The following is a 22,081-nucleotide window of genomic DNA, read 5'->3' on the forward strand; positions in this document are numbered from 1 at the left end:
TCGCCAGGGATGGACCACGGAGCTGGTCGGAGCTGGGAGAGGTGTTATAGCACCGCGGACAGCGGTCTTGGACAACTCTGTGCTTTCAGAACCACGGACAGCTCCATGCAGCCTTGCAGCCGGTGGTTGGGGATGTGCCCATCCTGGCTCTGCGACGTATTTTTTGTGTGCTCGCCTGTGGAGGTTCCCACTACCCCCTCCCCCAAAACTGCCTGAGAATTCATTTATTAATTTGCAAAGATTTGCTGAGCATCTACTATCTGCCAGACACCGTTTTGCAATCAAAAGTATATTGCTAAAGGAAACAAACGTTTAGTTTATGGAGTCTCCATTTTGGGGGGTGAGCACTCCTACCCCATAGATCTCCACTGAAATTCCCAGGGTGCATTCCAGAGAGAGTGGCTGCTATTTTCTGGTTACGGTTCGAGTGGGTCCCCAAGGGTTCATTTGTTGAAGGCTTGGTTGTCAGTGTGGCAATATAGGAGATCCTGTAAGCAGTAGGGTCCTGTGGGAGTTCCTTGGGTCACTGGGGACCTACTGTTGGAGAAGATTAAGGTAGCTCTCATGGAATCTCTCATAAAAGAGTTGTTAGGTCCAGCCGAGCCCTGCCCAGCGCCCCGCTTCTCTGTCTGGTGGCGCCACCCCTCCCTCCCGCTGTACTCCTGCCATCATAACACTGCGTGCCACGAGGGCCTCACCAGAGGCTGAATCAGTGGAGCTGCTGATATTGAGCTTTCAGCTTTCAAAACTATGGCTAAATAAATCTATTTTCTTTATAAGGTTAGCCTGCCTCGAGTATTTTGTTATAGTAACAAAAATGGACTAATACGATGGCCCCACAGAACCATGGAGTGTGAGCAGATTATGCTTTCTTACAAACTGATTCTGCTGCTTAACTCTGGTGGGAGGAAGCCGGCGACGTGGGGAGTAGGGATTGGTAGGGCCCGATTCCAGCAGTATTTTAGGATGCCAGAAGGCCACTCTCCTGCTAGAAAGCCCATTCTGGTTCCCCAGTGCCTATAGAAATAAGCCGCAGTTCCCTCATCTGTCATTTAAGTTCCCTCCTGATCTATTTTGCCAGTCAGTCTTATCTTCTTACCTCTCTTCTCATGTTTCCTATATTCCAGCCAAACCAGATTCTCAGTTAAGAATCTTTTGGTTGCAATATGACAGAAAACTCAACTCAAACAGACCCAAACAGTAAGTGGATGTTATTGACTCTTGTAACCAAAAAGCCCGGAGGTGTGGCTGACTTGGGGGGAAGCTGAGCGGCTCTCCCCGTTTTCTGCTCTGCCTTTTCTGGTGTGGGCAGCCCCCGGCTTCTCCACACCCCCTCTCTCTTGTGATAAGAGGACAGCGACCCGCACTGCACACCCTGGCCCCCACCAGTCGGGAGAGAAGGCCTCCTTAGAAAGCTCTAGTGGGACTTCACCGGCTGACACACGTGCCCATTCCTAACCCATCGCCGGAGCCCAGGCAGGAGACACAGTGGGCTTAAGCCAATGGGGGTTCGTTCCTGGAGCTGGCGAGGGTCACTGTCACCCAAACAAACCACATGGCTAATTTTATAACAGCAGGGGGTCCCCCAGAGGAAATGGGGCAAAGTTTGTTGGAAAAGGGGAGAGAGAGTCTGAGGTGTCCAGTCGTGGTCATGCTATTTCCTACTTCTGTGACTTTGTACTCTGCTGGACATCCCATCTTTTGTCATCCCACCTACTGTTACCCTGGGCCACCTGCAAGTCCCCTGTCAAATGCTACTACTGCCACCTCCCGATACCACCCCTGCCACTCATCCCCGGTGAGTGATGTGATCCCTCACAGCACTTGGGTAACTTGTCCTTGTTGTCCTCTCCCCATGCCTTGGGGACCTGCTCCTCCAAAGCACCTCTCACAGGCTCTGTGGCTAGTGAACAGGACGAGGGGGTGGGGGTGGGCCGGGTCGCTCAGCCACCAGGACACCAGAAGGAGATGAACTGGAAGCCAGGAGTCCCAGAGCTCTGTGGCAACAAGGTCCCTGATCCACAGACATCGAGGGGAGGGGACATGCTCCCCAGGGCATGTGTGCCGGAGCCTTCGTGATGGATGGCCACTGTCACATTGACTCAGTGGGGTGAGATAACAGCATCACTGAGCCTCAGGAAGGCCACTGGCCAGGCAGTCCCAGGGCTATCCCTGCTGCCCAGGTCACATGACCCAGGGTTCTCTTCCTTCGCCACCGGTGAAGGCCTGGACTTGCCTGGTCTGTGGGTAGCCCTTGCCCTGCGGCTGCCTGGCCTGGCCAGTCTAAACTGGCGGGAAGGCAGAAGATGGGTGTGGAGGAAGCAACCTGGCCTGAGAGTGGAGGCCCTGGGAGGAGGCCCTGGAAGGAATCCCGCTGGGGTTCTGGAGAGAGGCACGGGAGGCAAGGTAGACCCCGGCTCCTCCCCGCCCACCGCCCCCGCGGCTGCACTGCTTCCTCCTCCCCTGAGCGCAGCCTCCCTCCCCGCCCTGGCCCTGGCCGGGGTGGCGGGGGAGGAACCCACTAGGTCTGAGGGAGAGGGCCCTGGAGCCTGTCAGAAGGAGGAGGAGGAGCTCCGAGGTGGGGGAGCTGTGTGGGTGTAGGGTGGGGGAGGAGCCGGCAGGGTGCCAGAGTCATCATTCACTCCCACCAGCGAGTCTTGCAGCTCCTCTGAATGAGCTCACACGACATCAGCACTTTTCTCTTCCATCTTCTGGCTTAATAGCAAGTTGGGCTCCCAAGAGGGTCACCACCCTCCTGGTCTCTCCCCTCGAGGGCAGCCGTACCCTGTCTGGGAGCTGCTGGTTTGGAGCAGAGCTCAGGGTAGCAGAGGGCACCTGTGAGGAATTTCTGTCTCTACCCCCAGAGGCCCAAGAGCAGGGCAAAGGGAGGTTCCTCCTCTGCCTGGCCTCCCTGATGACCAGCTTCTAAGTCACCAACCAACGGGGTCCATTAAGGCCAGGCCATTTTTAGAGAAGCCTTTATTCTCATTGCTGGGAATTGAACCCAGGACCTCACATATGCTATGTGCTAGGCAAGTGCTCCACCCCGAGCCACAACCCCAGCCTTTTTTTTTTTTTTTTTTCCTGTTTTTGAGCAAGGTCTTACTAAATTGAGTTATTGAAGGGATTAAGATAGCATGTATAGGGGCTGGGGATGTGGCTCAAGCGGTAGCGCGCTCGCCTGGCATGCGTGCAGCCTGGGTTCGATCCTCAGCACCACATACAAAAAACAAAGATGTTGTGTCAGCACCACATACAAAAAACAAAGATGTTGTGTCCGCTGAAAACTAAAAAATAAATATTAAAATTCTTTCTTTCTCTCTCTCTCTCTCTCTCTCTCTCCCTCCCTCCCTCTCTCCCTCTCTCCCTCTCCCTCCCTCTCTCTTAAAAAAAAGAATATTTTAAAAAAAAAGATAGCATGTATAAATATGTGTAAAACATACGGCAGCCAGGTGGGGTGGTGCACACCTGTAATCCCAGCGGCTCAGGAGGCTGAGGTGGGAGGATCATGAGCTCAAAGTCAGCCCCTGTCTCTAAATAAAGTACAAAATAGGGCTGGGGATGTGGCTCAGTGGTCAAGTGCCCCTGAGTTCAATCGCTGATATCGCCCCCCCCCCCAAAAAAAAAAAACCATAACAGCAAAGACAGGGTTGAATTGAGTCTGGCCTCAAACTTGTGATCCTCCTGCCTCAGCCTCCTGAGTAACTGCTATTACAGGCGTGTGTCACCATGCCTGACCAGAGAAGTCTCATTCTGCAATGGGACAAACTAGACCAGACAAAGGGGAGACCTGTTCACATGATTCCAGGTGGATCACCCTGGAAAGGCAGGTCAGGTGTGGCTGGGATGGGCTTCCAGGCCTGCCTCCATCTGTCTTGCTCACGGGTGCCCCCTGGTGTCCGTAAGCAGCAAGGCCGGAGAGAGCTAGTGGGCAGCCTGTCTGTGATTCTGTCTGATTCCCTCATTCCCTCATCTTGGTTGTCTGAGTTTGGGTTCTTCCGCTGGCTGGGAAACCCCATCCTCCTCCTTCACCAGGGAGACAGGGCCTCAGGGTTGAATGGATGCCACGAGGCTCGCTCATGCTTTGAAAGCTGCAACAGGCAATGGGGGTGTCAGAAACGGTTCTCATCTCTTCAGCTACACTTGTAAGGTCTGCAGGTCAGGACCTCATGGTAATGATGGTGAGCTGGAGTTGCAGGGGGCACCAAATGTCGGCTCTAATTTGTTTCGTTCCAGCTGCAGAGCTGCTCAGCGACGTAGGTGACTGTGGATGCCATTTACAGAAAGGGAGGTGCCAGAGCCTGAGAGTGTGGTGTACAGCTGGCAGAAGCAGAGCTGGGACTTGAACCTGGACCTTTAGCTTCCAGATCAGAGATCTGCCGACCACCCAAGGGCCTCACCCAAGACTGAGTCTAGAGGAGCTGTGAATAGCAGATGGCCCTGGTTTTAGCATGGCTCTGCCATGTCTAGCTGTGTAACCTGGAGCAAGTTACTCAGCCTCTCTGAGCCTCAGTTTGTTGGCTGCAAAAATGGGGCTAATGCTAATACCTAACTGTAAAGTCATTGGAGGAACTAAGATAGCATATATAAATATGTGTAAAATATACAGCAAAGATAGAATTTCTTATCAGGTGAAACACACGCTTACCACCTGCCCTGACAATCCCACTCCCAAAAGGAGTGAAGACAGATGTCCACCAAGGCTTGTTTGTGAAAGTTCCCAGCAGCTGAATTATTCAAAAATCACCAAAATCTGGAAACAACCTGGTGAATGGATAAACACACTGTGGTAAATTCATACAGTGCAATGCTGCTCAGTAATCAACTAACTACTTATTCCAGCAAAAACATCCATGACCCTCAAAAGCATCGTGCTAAGTGAAAGAAGCCAGACACAAAAGACCACATACCATATATTCCCATTTCTAGAACATTCTAGAAAAGGCCAAACTGTAGCGATGGAAAGCAGATCTGCGGTTGCTGGGGGTGGGGAGAAGGGATTGAAAGTGAACGGGTTCAAGGGAACTTTGGTGGCGGATGAAATATTTCGTATGTTGATGACGGTGGTGGATACGTTTGCCAAAATTCATCAGACTATAGATTTAAAGGGGTAAATTCTATTTCACACTTTTTTTTAAAAAAATGTTTTTTAAAACACAGAGCCACGGGCCTAGTGTAACTGGCTGTGTAAGCTGCTCCTACGGTTGCTGATACCACTGTCCTTACTCAGGGAAGATTTACATCTCCATCCCACCTGGCCATGGCCCGGTGGCCCCCTGCCCAGCTTGTACCCCTGGGTGTGTGACGGGCCATCCTGGTGCAGCCCTGGCTCCTGGGGTTGCTGACAGGAGGCGCCCGGGGAGGGCTCTCAGCTGCTTCCCGAGTCTGGTTTCCCTCCTGCTGATCCTGTGAGGCGCTCAGCGACACGTTAGCAAGAAAGATGCCACAAGAAATAAAGTTTGTTATGAATTATTCTACTTGGAGCTAATTATAGGCACAGAGGAGAGGATTATTTACAGAGACAGGAGGCAGGGGTGGGGAGGGAGAGGGACCTGGAGGCGGGGAAGCAAGGTGGAGGGCGGGCCCCAGAGAGCTGGGCCGGAAGGCTTGCTGCACCCCCGGGAGGGAAAGCACTTTTAAAATAAAAGCTGCAGCTAACCTCAGGCCCGAGCTGATCAAAGTGTTTCAGGGGACAGGTCCGAGGTCCCCGGCCTTGACCGTGCTTCAGGATGGAGGTCGGGAGACCCCGAGGGACGCCAGGGTTCTCTGGGTAGGCTGGGGCAGTGGGGACGCCTCCTCTGGAATCCCAGGAGGCCGCAGGTCTGCCGCTGTGTCCCTGCCCAGTCTCGCTCTGCTCTCCCAGCGTCCCTTGCACCCAGCCTGTGCCCAGGGAAGGAGAGGCCAAGGGGGGGGTGGTGGTTATTTCTACCCAAAGAGTAAGGGTGGTGTCCAGACCAATCTAGAGGGGACACTGAAGATAACCTGGCCTGGGAGTGGGGGCGGGAGGGGCTGGTGGGACTTAGACAGATACGCTCCACCTGAAGCACCCAGCCAGTTGTGACCCAGGGGAGCACGGGCCTGGTGTGACCCCACTTCCAGTTCCTCAGTAGGAGGTAGAGACCCACTCCCTCGTTGTCAAATGTTGGTTACCTGCAGAACACATCCGGGGCCTATGGACCAGTGGTCAGCCTCTGAGATCCGCCTGGCCTGCTCTTACTCCAGCTGAAACAGGCCCAAGGCAGGACTGTGGCCCAGTTACCAACCCCAACCCCACCCTGACTGCAGGGGGCCCAGCAGTAAGACTTCAGCGCCCCCCCTCAGATGGACTCCTCTAGGAAGCCCCACCCACCCAGAGGGCACCAGAGGACCCCGCTCCCCACCCCCGAGGCAGCAGCAGGCCAAGACACTTCCGGTTATTTATGCCTGACTGCACCGCCATCTACTCATTCAACCAGTCAGGAAATGACAGTCACCCTCTGCGCCCTGCCCTGCCTCTCCCCTGGCCAGGACAGTCACCCTCCGCACCCTGCCACCAGGATGCTTTTCACATCCCTTCCCACTCTCCAGGGTCCAGTTCCAGGTCGGGCGGCTCCCTCTTCTCCCGTGGTGAGAGCCGCCACCCCACCCTTACAGCAGAGCGTCTCTGAAGCCCCCTGACCCCCAGCCCCGCTCCATCCGGGCCTCTCCCTGCTTTGCCGTGTGCAGGGTCCTGGCCTGGATGAAGTTGGCTAATCCAGGCTGCCACCAGATGTGTCCTGCTGCAAAGGCTTCCCTGTTCCTCCAGCCTGGGATGCCCGTCTGGCTTCCCCCTAGAGTGCCCCCTGGCTCCTGCCTGCTCCCCAAGGCCACACAGGACGGCACACTGGATTCTGTGTCTGCCAATTCTGCTGGACAGCGGGCTCCCCAGAGGCCCTCGGCAGCCCGGGGCTCTCAACCTGGCATGGGTACTCCAGGGACCTGCTCGTTCCTCCTTTCAGTGTGGACTGAGGACCCATGGTGTGCCAGGCCCGGTCCCAGATGGACATGACAGACGGCCCTCTACTCCTGCAGCTTCCCTTCCAGATGGACAACAAAGAAACAAGTCTGGGTCTGGGGCTCAGTGGCAGAGCGCCTGCCTCGCACGTGTGAGGCACTGGGCTCAATCCTCAGCGCCACATGCAGATACATAAGTAAAATAAAGGTCCATTAACAACTAAAAAAAAAAAATATATATATATATATAAAGAAACAAGTCCAACAGGGACCTATATGAGGGGATGAGCACAGGAGCATGACAAGGACACATGCAAGGCAGGCCTTGCTGAGGAGGAGCCTGAGCTGAGGTCTGGGTAGTGTGTGAGACACAGCAGCTGTGGGAATGGCATCAGGGCAGAGGGAAGAGCAGGCACAAAGGCCCTGAGGCAGGACCAAGGTTAATGTGCTGGGAGAGTGACCTGTGGCATTTGAAGGGACAGGAGAGAAACAGAAGGGCCACATTCAGCAGGTTTCCAGTTGGGGCCAGGGTGATGCTGTTCATGGGGAGCTGACCATTTTGGGGGCTGCCCAGGAGGGCCGTGGCAGGGCTGGAGTAAGGATTTGGAAGTCTTTGGCCCCCAGGCTCTTGTTGGAGCCTGGCATTCTCCAGGATGGAGGAGGGAGCAGAACGGGACAGGAGTGGGGAGGAGCCTCGCAGAGCCCTGAAAGCTGAGGCCAGGAGGAGCCTGCAGTCAGAGGCTCCTTTAGCAAACAGGGAAAGGCGTTTTGGTGGCAGCGAGGTGGGGGCGGAAGCCCAGCTGTGTTGGTAAAGGAACAGAGGAGAGGGGAGAACTGGGGGGGGGGGGGGGGAGGAGAAAAGGAATACAAACCAGGGGGCAAAAGAGCCCACCGAATGGGTCTTTGTCCTGGATGCAGGACAGTGGAGGCCCTCCTGCACGCTTGGGCCATTGCATTGACATTCGGTGGACACCTCCTCCAGGAAGCCTCCTAGACACGGCAGCCAGGGCCCCGGTTATGTGCTCTCAGGCCACCAGCGCTTCCCTGGTTGTACTCTGTTGGTTGTGACCTTGGACTTACCATTGAGGATCACAGTGACTGTCCCCACGAGTGGGTGGGCTCCCGACGGGGTCAAGCCTGGGTTTTCCCTGCGTGGTAAATCTCCGCTGCCACTCAGGCGCACACTGGTTGTAGGAGAGGCTGAGGACACCAGGGGTTGGGGGGGGACAGACACAGTCCTGCTGTGGAGGCCCCAGAGGGAGACAGGGCTGCCAGGCGTGAATCAGTCCAGAGGAGGTCACACCGACCTTGAAGCCAGAAGGCCTGTGGCTGCTCCAAGCGGCAGGAGCGCATCTCAGCAGGGGGCGGACGCGCTCAGTGCTCCTGAGCCCAGGGACAGGAATGCCCTGTCCTCCCAGGGCTTCCACGGGGAGCCCCCACCAGACCCGGAAGAATGAGGGAGCCACGCAGCCCCCTCTGCCCTCTCTGCCCTCGTCCCCTCACTCTCTTGTGGCAGTGCCCACGTTCTGCTTTGGGGACAGACGAAGGCCTGCCCCGTCCATGTCCAGTGGCTTCTCCACACACAACATGCCCTGGTGGGGCCCATGTCGGAGGGAGGATCCAGCTGCCCCCTTTCTATCCGCCACCTTTCTCTGGGGTGAGAGTTGGGAAGAGAGGGTCAGGGCCAGCCTCAGGGACTGCCCGCTGTCCTAGGTGGGCCAGATGGCCTCTGTGCGTTGGCTGAAGCACCCTGACCCGGGAGCCCTCCCGCCAGGGCCGCCTCCTGTCAGTGGGGACCCCGTCCTGGGGACAGGCTGCTGAGGGTCCCAGGCTGCTGAGCCGGAGGGGGGCTTAGCATCCTCTTATTTCCCTCGATTCATTAAGACCTGTAAATTTTCTCATTAATATACTTAAAGTTCGTTTTAAGGGGAACAAGCGCAGAGATAATTGATAATAAACCCTCCACTAATGCCCTTGGTTTACTGTATGTGATTTATATCCACTGATAGCGTCTCTCACTCCCAATTACCCATTTAGCTGGGGCGATAACAGCAGTTCAATCAGACCGATACCAACTTTTATATATTCCAGCCCAATAGCCATAAATACCCACACAGGGAGACTTGCTGGGCCACTGTATTTTTTTTTATTAAGATTTAAATATTCATGCAATTATTGGTGATTTATTAGAGCATTAATGACCTCTTCGAGAGACTCTAAATCTTCACCCAAAGAGGCCCTGGCCCTTCCCTCCCCCTGCCCCCTTCCTCTTTACCCTCCCCTGCCGAAACCAGAGGAATGGGCTGCTCTTCTGCATCCCAGATGACATCACGCCATGGCAACGTTTCTATGGTAACAGCGGGCAGGTGAGGCGGAGGCCAAGGATGGAGGTCAGGCGGAGGGGCAGGGCCTCTTCAGGATCCTGGGGGACAGGATCGCCCACCTGCCCTGACACACCCCAGCTGATGAGGGACCTTCACCATTCGGCCTCATGTTGGCCGCCCCTCTCCAGGTCCTTCCCACTCTCAGCTTTGACTTAGTCTCTCCAGTCCCTTCAGGGACTTTGGGAGACAGCACATCGGCTTCTCTCACCCTTGCTACTCTCTCTTATTTCTTTCATTTTAAAACATTCCACCCTAATCACATCAAAATAAGAGGTGTGCGGGGAAAATCTAGGGTGCTGGGACCCAAGGCCAGAGAGGGCAGCCGCTCTTCTCAGGCTGCACAGCAAGGCTGGGCCACCTCTCTCTTCTTCCTCCATGTTTTCTCAAACCCCCTTTTCCTGCTCCCTCCAGCCCCCTCTTCTCCACCCACAAGACCTCAGAGCCCATCAAAGGGGCAGGAAAGATAATGAACAAACCAGGAAAACACGAAATCAATATCAGGAGAAAAAAGTACGGCTGCCATTAAGTGGAATAAACAAGATGGTAATTATTTGGACAGTGGGTAATTAAAACGGGGTGAGCGCTCGTTACCGTCTTGTCAAGGGGGGTGATGGGCGCAGCCAGACACCCTTTCCCCAGCTGGAAGGTTGCAGCCAGGTCTGGGCTGCTTCCTTCCCAGACTGGGCTAGAGGGGCCTCCTCACGACGATCTCTTCTGTGGGGTCCCCCGGCCCGACTGCCCTGTGCGGGTCTGCAGCAGCCTTCTGCAGCGGGCTCACCCTGGGTCACTCTCCGAGGCCCAGAACAAAGGCGGCAAGGCCACCGTTCCCTGCCCACTGCTCCTGAGTGCCACCGCTTTCCCCAACAGTTACCTTTCAGCCAAGGTGGGCACCTGGTGCCAGCACTGAACCCCCGCCAGGGGGCATGAACCCTGCAGTCTCTGCCCAGCCCCAGGGGACCTCCTTCAGGAGGCTGTGATGCAGGGGGCCAGGAATGATGCGGTGCTGGCCAAGACAGGGCGATCAGGGGACAGAGGAGACAGAGAGGGCTGAGTAGTGACAGAGCTGGAGTCCCTGGAAGTCTCCAAGGCAGGAGGAGGAGGCCCCCCCAGCCCTGCTGTGACCCCGATTTGTAAAGCTGGAAGAGACGTTGGCCATTGTCCAGCCTGGCTCTGCCCTGCCAACTCGTGTTTGGCTCATACAGCGTTTAAAATGTTTAAATGAGTTGTCAACGTTTTAATATGGGATGTTTCACACAAAAATGGACATCAAAGTTCTCTCGGAAGAAAAAAATCCTGCCCATCTGCCCATCTTGACCAGCCTGGCTGGGGGGCAGTGGTCCGCTCACCCCTCGGAGGGGCATCTTCACTCTCCGCTCCTCCTGGCCCCCACCCAGCCACTGAAGGCACCCAAGTTTGCCACCCTGATCCAGTCCAACGCCTCTGGGACCCAGAGAGGGGAGTGACTGGCCCAGGATCACACAGCTAGTCGAAGCTGGGTGGGGCCTCCCTTGCCAAACCTTCAGCTGGACACACTGAGAAGAGTGTCCCGCCCGAGGGTGCACAGTGGGATGGAGGGATGTCAGGGATGGGAGTCGGGAGAGAGCCAGGCATTCGTGGATCGGAGCTGGGAGGCGTGTCCTGGAGGAAGTGACATCTTGAGTTATGAATTAACAGGCCGGGGGCATTGGAAGTGGGCAGGTGTCCTGCAGGGAAGTTGGGATGAGGACCTCAGTTTGAGTGGGCGCGTGGGGCTGAGCAGGCTGCAGGGCGTGGGTGGGCGACGGGGATGAGCTGCTGAGGGTTAGCAGGGCGGGGTACGGGGTGCGGCTGCCCGGCACAGGCTGCTCTGCCACCCTGGGAACCGTCCTGGGAACCGGGGCAGGGATTTGAAGTGGGGTCAGATTTTCTTTCTAGAAACAGTAGCATCATTGGGGACGGCGCCAAGGCCAGGCAGTGGTCCAGGGGAGGCATGCTGCAGGGGCAGGGCCGGGGCTGGGCGAGCCAGGTGGCCGAGAGGCAGGAGAGGAGCGGGGAGAGCTGGGGGCTGAAGGGCGGCCAGGGAGCGGGTCCTGCTGGCTGGGAGACGCCCTGGAGGAGGAGAGAGCAGCTCTGGGGCTCCACTGAGCTGAGGTGGGCGAGACCAGAGCAAGGTCCCAGAGGCTTCCAGAGGCAGAGGAAGGGTCGGGATGGAGCCCAGAAGTGAAGCAGGGGCTGGGGAGAGCCAGTGCAGTGGGACCCCAGGGAGGTCCCACAGGTGGCTGCCTGGATGAGGGACAGTGGGAGGTCCGGTGAGATGGTTGACAGATGAGGATCTGGCTCTGGGTGACTGTGTTTTCCTGTCGTTCCTATATGAGGAGGGTCCAGGTGGGCTCACTGCTGAGAACGGTCTGTGGGTGACCTATAGTCAGCGTCATATTCCTTGGTCCCGCCAGTTAGACTCAGGCCGGAGCACACTGGGCAGTCACATACCCATGACCACCGAGGCCCCGGCCCAGCACGGGTGGTTCTGGGAGCTAGGCCCAGGGCTTCTGGTGGGGCTGTGGCTACCAGACCCGCCCTAGGCGGGGCCCTGAACCCACCTTGGGCCCGTTAGATGGGCCAGCGCCTGGCATGGCCCCGGCACATGGTATTCAGCCGACATTTGCTGGATGTTGTACCCTGGGCAGGAAGCTGTCTCACACTCCCTCATGCCTCAGTTCCTTCACCTGTAAATCGGAGATTAAAAATAACAGTTCTTGGCTGCACATGGTGGTGCACATCTGTAATCCCAGCAGCTGGGAGGCTGAGGCAGGAGGATCACGAGTTCAAAGCCAACCTCAGCAACAGCGAGGTGCTAAGCAACTCAGTGAGACCCTGTCTCTAAATAAAATACAAAAAAAAAAAAAAATAGGGCTGGGGATGTGGCTCAGTGGTCGAGTGCCCCTGAGTTCAATCCCTGGTAACCCCGCCCCCCACCGCCAAAAAAAACCAAAACAGTTCTTGGGCTGTGGCTCGGTGGCAGAGCGCTGGCCTGGCATGCACAAGGCCCTGGGTTTGATTCACCAGCAGCACAAAAATAATGGTAGTTTTTTGCCCCCAGAATCTCTACTAGGGTTAGGTAAGAAAATCCTCATGAAGTTGGTCTCCTGATCACTGTGGCTGTGGTGTGTGTGTGTGTGTGTGTGTGTGTGTGTGTACTCGCACGCGCGGTGGCTGTGGTTACGGGCAGTATGTCCACCAGCCAAGGGCAGGGACTGTGTGACCTCCCCCGCGTCCCCAGGCTCTGGTCTCTGCCCTGCATGCCCCAAGCTCTGCAGATTCAGGACCACCCCTGGCCCCAGCTCAAGCCAGACTCACATTAAACCAGTGAGATATGAAATGTCACCATATCTGGGACAGGGTCTTTAATTAAATTAATTGCCAGCAACATTGTAAAAATGCTGATGGGGTCATAAATGGCCGTAGGCGATGCTGTTCATCATCCCCACGGCCCTGCCAGGGGCCACACCTGCGCTGGGGGTGGAGCTGGGGGGAGCCAGGCTGCAGGGAGCTCTGTGCCCACCCCCTCACTCAGGCCAACTGCAGGAGGCCGTGATGAAGAGGGCCCTGCCCTAGGTGGGGCAGCTCCTGACTCCGCCCTGCTGGGCACTTGTCCTCAGGATGCGTTTGTGGAATGTCACACCATTCTGACTTAGCCTCTAAGTTTACCTGGTAAAGGATGCGGGTGGAAATGGGGAGGGGTGCACAGGGAGGGGCCATCATCCAGTGCAGTAACCAGTGCAGTTACCCTCAACATCCATGGGCAGTCCAGGAATCTGGCCCAGTCTGCCACCGATTGCTGTGTGACCTTGAGCAGGTGCTTCCCCTCTCTGAGCCCCAGTTTGCTTTTAGGAAGGCAGGAAGACCCCTCCCTGCCTGCCTGCCTTCCTTGTGTTCCCAGTGCCCTCCTGGCCACCATCCCGTGGCCTCCTGCCCTTCAGGGAACTAGGCCAAGCATTCTTTTATGTCTCACTCAGCTGGGACCACCACAGGCTCTGGCAAAGATGGGAGCCTGGGCGCAGGCCTGTGTGAGTGGTGGTGAGGGGCGGGGCCCACCGCTGCCCTCTGCCCGGTGCCAGGTGGAGGAGGCCACACCTACTGCCACCACCACCAGCAGCCAGACCAGAAGCCCTCGGCAGCCCCACACACGGCGCCAGCGACAGATTCAAAGCAGGAAAAGCCTTCCCAGCTCTCCCTGGGCTCTGTGACCACATAATTACCCCAGATTCCATTCTATTTAATTGCAGCTTATTAAATTCTAACCAGCCAATTATCAGCCACAATTACAGCTTAATTCGGGGACACAATAGCTATTTTATCGTTTGTTAATCAAATGCTTATTTAGACCTCAGCTTTATTAACTATTTCTCTGGCCTGAGGCGAGGCCCCTGACAGGAAGGGGCCCTGGGTGGGGCCCCAGGAGGCTGTCCCCCAGTCACAGCACGCCCCCCTCCCTGGGAGTTTCTAAATGCCATTTGCTGGCAGGCTTGGGGGCTCCTCGTGACGGCAGCGGTGTCCCTTCAGGTGGGTGCTGGGCACAGGGGAGACCCCGTTGGCATAGCAGTGCGTTCAGCCCATGACCCGTGGTGACATGCCCCCTGTCAGGCCCTGTGTGGGAGCTGGGACTGTAGCAGTGAACAGACAGACACCGTCCCCACTGTCAGGATGCATGGGGGCCGAGGAGAGCCACAAGCAAGCAGGATGACCTCAGGTAGTGCTGGGCGCAGAGGAAAACAGCCAGGGAAGCGAGGCGGGGGCTAGCAGGGGCTACTTCATACAGGGGGCCAGGTGGACTCTCCAAGGAGGTGACATTGGGGATGAATTTGAGGTACCAGAGAGGGGCAGCTGTGAAAAGAGCAGGGGCAGTGAGTGGCAGGCACAGGAAGCAGCAAGTGCAAAAGTCCTGTGGTAGGAGGAGTTAGGAGAGCTTGAGAGAGCACGAGAGAATGGACGCAGGTGCAGAGGGGGAGGTGCACACCCGCCCTGAGCCTGGCCCCAGCTCCGTAGCAAGTCCCGAGACCTGCTCCTCATCTCCAAAGCAACAGGCGGGTAGAAGGAGCCTGAATGCAGAGGCTGCCAGATCATGTGGCCCTCAGTGGACAGCATGGCCTGGTCATGATCCCGCTTGGAGTGACTGTCCCCTGAGCTGGTGAAGTGGTGCCATCCCCACTCTGCCCCACTTTGTTCTTTGTGGTTCAGCCTCTCTGCATGTCCTTCTCCTGATGCCTGTCTGTCCTTGTGACCAGGCCCCTGGAGCCCACAGGGAGGAGGGTGACATTCCTCCAATCTTGGGGAGGTGGCTGCTGCTTCTGTGACACTTTCACGCACAGGTTACCATGGAAACCAGAGTGCTGCACACGCATGTGTATGAGCGCAGGTCGGGGGAGCAGCCCTCCCTTCTGAGAGACTGTCACCCCCGCCTGGTCACTTTTACCTCCTGAGTGCTCCTGGATGGAAGAAACTGTCATTGTCCCCCCCCTTGTTCATTCAGCACACCCTGAGCCAAAAGAGGCTGGACCCTGACCCCTCCCTGCCCTCTGGGGCGCCCTGTGCTATTGGGAGTGATAGACAGGAGACAGATGATTGAGGGATGGACAGGGGCCAGAGGGGGGGGGGAACCTCACCGCCCTGACCACCTCGTCCTCGTGCAGGGTCAGCTGTATTTGTCCCATTCCACAAAAGAAGATGACAGGCTCTAGAAGCATGTGGTTTGCAGCAGGGTCTGGAGTGGGTCTAAGGCGGCCTGAGAAGCCGCTGGTGGCCACGCAGAAGTCTTTAAGTTTGGGGTTAGAAAGGATCCTGTTGCTGTCCCCACGTGTCCCACCTTCGCGGAAATCCACAGCCCTGAGCTGCTGCCTGGACCCTCATGGCTCCTCACGTGCTCCCCACCGTCTGTGGTCTCGGGCAGGGTCTGGATTCTAGCCCGGGTCATGCATTTCCCACCTCCACGTTTCATAGTCTCCCCAGCATCTCCCTCTCCCTCCCTCTCTCTCTTCCTCTCTCCCTCCCTCTCTCTCTCCCTCTCTCCCTCCCTCTCTTTCCCTCTCTCCTTCCCTCTCTCTCTCCTTCTCTCTCTCTCTCTCTCTCTCTCTCTCTCTCTCTCTCCCTCTCTTTCCCTCTTTTTCTCTCTCCCTCCCTCCCTCCCTCTCTCTCTCCCTCTCTTTCCCTCTCTCTCTCCTTCTCTCTCTCTCTCTCTCCTTCTCTCTCTCTCTCTCTCTCTCTCTCTCTCTCTCAGGAAGTGCCCCCATATATCACACATCTGAGCCCCCTAGTGAACCCCACTCATCACAGAACTCTGATGCCTGCCCACAACCTCAGCTCCACAGGAGGCTGAGGCAGGAGAATCCCAAGTTCAAAGTCAGCCTGGGCAACTTAGCAAGACCCCGTCTCAAAATAATTAAAAAAAAAAAAAAAAAGCTTAGGCTTCAATCCCAAGTGTCAAATAAATAAATAAATAACAACTCATGCAGCCATCTCAGGGCCGCAGGGTACAGATGGCCGGCTGCTACAAATCCCCATTCCCCTGGGTGTCTGCAAGCCCAGCTGAGCCCCCTGGGCTTCGACACCCCTTTGCCCGCCTCCTCTGTGCCCTGGGGTTCACTGCGTCATCTACCATACCAAGAACAGGGTCTCTGCCTCCCCAGGGCCCTGCACTGACAGTTAAAGAACCCTCTTCCCTTCCCGGTGAGTCCACTGGTTTAGTAGTGGGCTGGACAGTGAGCGCTGGTCTCCCGGCCAGGCCAGCTTGTTATCCACCCCAACCCTTTATTATGGACTCTGTCCCAACCCAGGGAATGAGGATCAACGTTCATGCCACAAGCACTCTCGGGTACTTGCCGTGTGAGACTCTGGCCAGGCTCTGGGGGTGGGTGGGCGCCGACGGTTTGCCTGGGAGACACCCGTAGATGGTGGCAATATGGCCAGCACAAGCTCGCGGTCAGGGAAGGCCTCCCAAGGAGGGGCTGTGGGGGCAGACTCTGCAGTCTGAGTAGAAGCCCCCCAGGCAGGTAGAAGCTGGGCAAGTGGATCAATGGGGTGAAAGAATCCTGACTCCAACTGGCTTCAGCCAGAAAAGGGATTCTTTGGGCTCATGAGGTAGAAACCCACCTCCATCCACCATTGAGCTTTTAAGAATTTTTATTTGGAGACGGAGTCCGAGAGGAGTCAGCCTCTCTCTTCCCCTGGTTGAATCCCTTCTCCAGTCTCCTGCTTCAGACCCCTCATCGCCTCCTCTTGCTCTTGGCCTCTCCATGGCCACCAAGGCCTGCAGGACTGGCCCTTCCCTAGTGGTGGCCTCACCATCTCCAAGGCCACCCTCAGCTCCAAGCCCAGCAGAAAGATTCCCCTTTCCTTCAGCCCAACCAAGAAGTGGAATCTGTCTCTTCAAAAGGGGGACAGCCAGGCCTCGGGAGGACCTCCCAAGGGCAAACCCCCACCGAGAGGCCACTGTGAGCTCCCCAAGGCAGGGGGGGCGCGGCACCAGGTGGAGGGGTGGGACACTGGGCGGGAGCCAGGACCCAGCAGGGTGGAGAGCGACAGGCTGCCATGCCCACAGCCCCTCCTCCACCCCCCTCCAGAACACATCTCAGGAACTGGACAGCAGCCTGCCATCCTGCATGCCTGCTCTCTCCCCGTGTGGGACAACAGGGCCCACCCCACCCAGGGGAGCAGGCAGAGGTGGGGGCCGGCAAGGGAAGAAGTGCTGGCCTCTCCCAGCCACTGAAGCCCTGCACCCACACACCCCACCCTGCTCCAGGGATGAAGGCCTCACTCGGTAAACACGAGTTCATTAATAGCCTGATTAATCACACCTCATATTTTCATGGTGCTTTTAAAAATAAAACATTTGAAAGCAAGTTCACACCCACCCTGGGCCTCCAAGACCTCCAGGCAGGTCTTATCCTCCCTGGCTGCAGGTGAGGAAAGAGCAGCATGGCCAGGTGGCTGGGGGCATCCTGGAGTGAGGGCCTTCTCCCTGCTTAGGACTTTGCCTGTGGACGACTCTGCCCTGTCTCTGGGTCTCCCCACAGAATAAGAATGAAGGGGCCACCCTTGGGCAGATCTTCTGAATTCCTGGGGAGAAGAATCAGGGGTTGTTCAGTCACTCAACAAACACTCCACCACATGGGAATTCAGGGTCTAAGGAGGGACACAGCATGAAACACCCCCACACACTGTTGTGAATGTGGCATCCACCTTGGAGGGAGGTCCACCCAGGTGGAGCAGGTAGGGTGGGTCCACCACAGTCCAATCCACTAGCTGCCCACAGCAGCTTCCCATCTGTGTACCGGCTGCTGCCCCTCCCCCGCTGCTGCCCCTCCCCCACTGCTGCTCACTCAGGGTCATCTCATTAGGTCCCTGCACATGGCCCCCAAAGCTTTCCACCGCCCATGCAATGAAGCCCCAACTCCTTGCTGGACCCTAAAGCCTGTCCCTCCAGCACCAGCCAGGAGAGGGGTCCAGCCCTGTTCCTCTGTGACATAGGAGCCTCCTCCGGCCCCTTCCCCTCTGCCCCTCGGCCTCCTCGCTGGCCCCAGGCAAGCCATCTGCTTCCTGTCTTGGGGACTTCACTGTCCCTTTTCCTAAACCTCTGTTTAGCCCGGCCTCAGAGGTCAAAGCATGGCCATGATGTCACTTCCTGGGCCCCCGCACCCACACCCTTTCTGAAACATCACCCTCCTCACTTCTTACCAGAAATGCTCGGTTTGGGGGTTCATTTCCCCCGAACTCCCAAGAGCCGGCCCTGCGTCTGTCTCGCTCATGGCTGGACCCGGGACCCAGGACCATTCCTGACACTCGCAGGCCTCACTAAGTATTTGTTGAATACGTTTCAGGTTATGGGTGGCATCGGGTGGCATCTGTCCCAGCTCAGCTCTGGCCGAGGCCCCTTCCCTGGGGTCTCTCCCGTGTTCTTGGCCCTGGGGCCTCACCTACTTTCCTGCCCTGTTGAAGCCTCCACCCCTTGAGCCCCAGCCTCCGGACACTCATGCACACTCTTCCTGTCCTCGCTGTCCGTGGGAAAACCCAGGGGGTGGGGCCTGCCAGGGTCATTGCTCCTGCCCTTGCTGGGGACAGCCCAGGCAGGGGTGCCAGCTCCAGCTGACTTGAGCAGCTGGCGCTCTCCTGAGAGAGGCAGGGGCCAGCTGGCCAGCCCCAGGGCTCACCGCAAATAGGGTTCTCACTTCGGGGCCTGAGCCGTCTGCACAGCCCCTCTGCATTTCCTGGTGGCCAAGAACCCATCAGGAATCTGCTGATAAATGAAAGGCGTCTTCTAACGGATTCCAAGAGGGCAGCTGGGCAAGTCCTGGGCCAGCAGGAAGCCTTGGCTGCAGGCAGTGGAAGGGCCTCTGGGAAACCAGGGGTGAGTGGGACTCAGGACATAGCAGGGCCGGGGAGCCAGTGGGCCCCGTGCCTGACCACTGTCCTGCAGCGATGGCACAGTGATGGCACCCGACTCCCAGTGCCCAGCGCCTGCACTTAGCACCTTTCAACTGGCTGGCAGGAGCCAGGGCTGGGTAGTCTGATGGTGGGGACAGAAGCCTCAGCACCCACTTGCTCCTCCTGTGGTAAGAGCCACAGCACCAGTGAGGACAGGCCCCAGGTGTAGAGGGTATGATGGGATGTATGGGTGTCTGGGTGTTTCAGAGAGAAAAGTGTGGGAGGGGGAAGCTAGTGCCTAGGGATCAGTGGGTGCCTCTGCAGAGGAGAGCAAGAGGAGGGGGTGGGGCCAGAACGCAAATCCCAGGGGCGTTAGACAAAGGTATGGATTCCATCCTGGCACCCCTGGAAGCCAGGCAGACACGAAATAGGTCCAGTGTTCAGCAATAGGGAGTGGTGGGGACTGTGGCAAACTAGAGCACTCTTGTGCTGTGTTGCAAATGTCACAGATCATTTGGCACTTAGTGTATACTGCTGAGTGTTGCGCTTGATAAACAAGCACAAGTTCCTGTAAAAGAGAACTCCAGTAGCCTAGGACACAGGAGGGGAGACATCTGAAGTTCATGCTGTGCCTTAGTTCAACTGACCCTGGGGGTGCAGGGGAGGTCAGGCAGGTGCTGACCACAGGGTAGAGGTCACATGGTAAACTGGGGACCAGGTGGAGGGGAAGCTAGCCTGACTACCCAGGCAGTGTCCCATGGTTTCTAGAGTACATCCTGTAGCGTCTGGGCTTACCACCTACCCATGGCCTTCTGTGTCCTTGCTAGAGGGCATAGCTGCCGCTGGAGGGTGCCCCCTGGGGCCACCTAATAAATACCCCCTCCAGAGATGGGGGGAGGCTGAGCCCGCATGGCGTGACAGAGGCCCTGGAGAAGTGAGCTGTGTCCCTTATTGGTCACAGTACATTTATTTTTCATTAGCAGTTAAACGCAGACATGAGGGATTGTGCAGGGTTCAGCGGGTGGCTGGCGGGAGCGGTGCTTGGTGCGCTGATCGATAGGGAGCTGCAGGAGTGAGCCTGCTGCCCGCGCGCCCGGCCAGAGGGGCACCCTGCCCACATAGCTCCAGGGCAGCAGACAGGCTCAGGGCATCTCGCTGGGACTCCGCCTATTAAGGGGTGAGGCAGGAACAGGTGGAGAGCCTGCCCTGGGGCTCCTTGGTGCCTGTCCTCCCACCCCTCAGGGCCTTGCACTGGAGCCCAGCTTGGCCCTGTCTCGGTGTGGCCCTGGAGTCTGCAGAGACGCTATGGCTTGTCCAGGTACATGTCTGCAGAAACCACTGGGCCTCCTGGTACCGGCCCATACTCACCCTCCAGAGCCACCTCCCAGCTTCCCAGAGTCACCGTTCTCTAGACCTCAGGAGGCCTGGATGCCGCCCCGCACCCCTAAGCCCACCGCCTGGGTCAGGGCTGGGCCTGCAGCTGGGTGGTAGAGCGCGTGCCGGGAATGTGCGAGGCCTTGGCTTCCATTCCCAGCACCAGCAAACGGGTCATGAGGTGGCCATCACCGCGCAGTCTGAGCCCAGGGACAGGTCTGGGGCTCCATTGCAAGGGACTGCTCCTGGGCCTCACATCCTCCATCTGTAAGATGTCTAGATGGTCTCCTCTCTCTGCCTGCATCCCCCACCTTCCTGAGCCTACAACAGGAGGGTGGCTCAGGGCGGCTGGGGCTGGGAAGGGCGGCCTCCATTTCGCTCACTGCAGGTGTACTTGGCGTTCATTATGGAGCTGCAGGAACATGCAAGGGGTGGGCAGCCACTGAAGGGAGGTCACCAGAGGGAGAAATAACCCGGGGAGAGACCAGAGTCTGCACAGGTCGGCAGGGGGAGGGGCGGGGCCGGGAGGAGCATCAGGGCATCCAGAGGAGGGGTGGAGGACTAGCCTGCTGCTGGCAGCTCTGCCCGGCCACATCAGGAATGCCCTCTGTGCCTCGCACCCCACAGGGGCACAGCTGTGGCCCTCCTAGGACAGGGCATCTGCCAGCTCTGGGCCTCAGTTTCCTCAGTGGCCTCACGCCCGAAGCTGGCGGTGGGCACTCCTGAGCTGGGCTGTAAGAGCAAGGCCCCAGGAGCTCGGCTACACGCACCTCCCATAGTACCTCGGGGGCCCTCTTCATTTCATCCTCACTAACGCGAAGAACCAGGCACCATCTCTCCCATTTTACAGGCGAGGAAATAGACTCAGGGTGGCTGGGGTGGGCATCCCACCAGGCTCTCTCAGCCTCTCGGCAGCCTCAGGATGTCTGCAGGACACACACGTACACCCTGGCAAAGCCACAGGCTTGAGGCCGAGGGCCACATCCCCACCTTGGAAAGAGAGTGTCCTGTGCAAGTGGGACAAAGGGGCAGGCAGCCTAGGCCTGGTGCTCCCGGGGGTGGGGACAGGTCCAAGGAGCCAGGCTTCCCCCCTGGAAACCCTTGGTAGATTTTAGACCACCTGGGGGAGATGCCTTCAGACTCCCCTGCAGGCTGAGGTGATCCCCATTCCCAGACTGAAAGCCAGTTTCCAGAGTCACCACCTAACTCCCCAAGGTCACCAACGCCGTGGATCTTACAAACCCACATTTTTTGTGTGGTTTTCCCCTCTTTATGCTGAGGCCCCTATTAATTGTGAATGTCGGGGAGGGGGGATCACTGCAGCCCTAGGGGGAGGCCAGGCTAGTTGGGAGCCTCTTTGGTGGGTAGCTGGGTGGGCGGAAGCTGGGGGTGCCCCCAGCCCCTCTCCCCACCTTTTCAAGGGTCCTGCTGGTTTGCAGACGTGTCAGACTTCTCTGAGGCTTTTACCTCCGCCGATGCCTCAGAGCCAATTACCTGTGTAATTAGCAACAAATGACTTGTGGGATGGTTGTGGGTTTTGGTTAAAATTAGAAGGAAACCCATATTTAGGTCTCCTTGAAGGCATGGGAAATAGCCCAGGTCCCTGGGACTCCCAGACAGACTGCCCTGGCTCCCACCCTGCCGTGCCCACCCAGCAGCCCTGCCTCGCCAACCCCGTCCCCACACCCACTCTCCCTCCCCGCTGCCCTCTGTCCTAGACCACTGCCCCCCAGGACTCCCTCCATGGCCCCTGGAAACCCATCCTGGCCACCAGCCCTCCCTCCATTCACTTTGTGTTTTCTGAGCACCTGCTACGGGCAGGGACACACCAGGAAGAAGACCCCAGAAGCAGCCAGAAGAGACTCCCACCTGCCCTGCCAGGGTCCCCTCCGCTCCTTCCATCCGTCCCCTAGACCTGCTTCACCAGACCCCTGAATGTCCACTAGGGTGACAAT

At 57.5% G+C, this 22,081-nt stretch overlaps 1 protein-coding gene across 1 annotated transcript in view; it reads left to right on the top strand.

Moving 5' to 3' along the window:
* Nucleotides 1-22,081, top strand: part of Unc5a (unc-5 netrin receptor A) — a 61,936-nt gene that overhangs the window by 23,650 nt on the left and 16,205 nt on the right. The gene's annotated exons all lie outside the window — the stretch shown is intronic.

Source organism: Marmota flaviventris, chromosome 5, assembly GCF_047511675.1.
Source record: "Marmota flaviventris isolate mMarFla1 chromosome 5, mMarFla1.hap1, whole genome shotgun sequence".
NCBI classification, from domain to species: domain Eukaryota; kingdom Metazoa; phylum Chordata; class Mammalia; order Rodentia; family Sciuridae; genus Marmota; species Marmota flaviventris.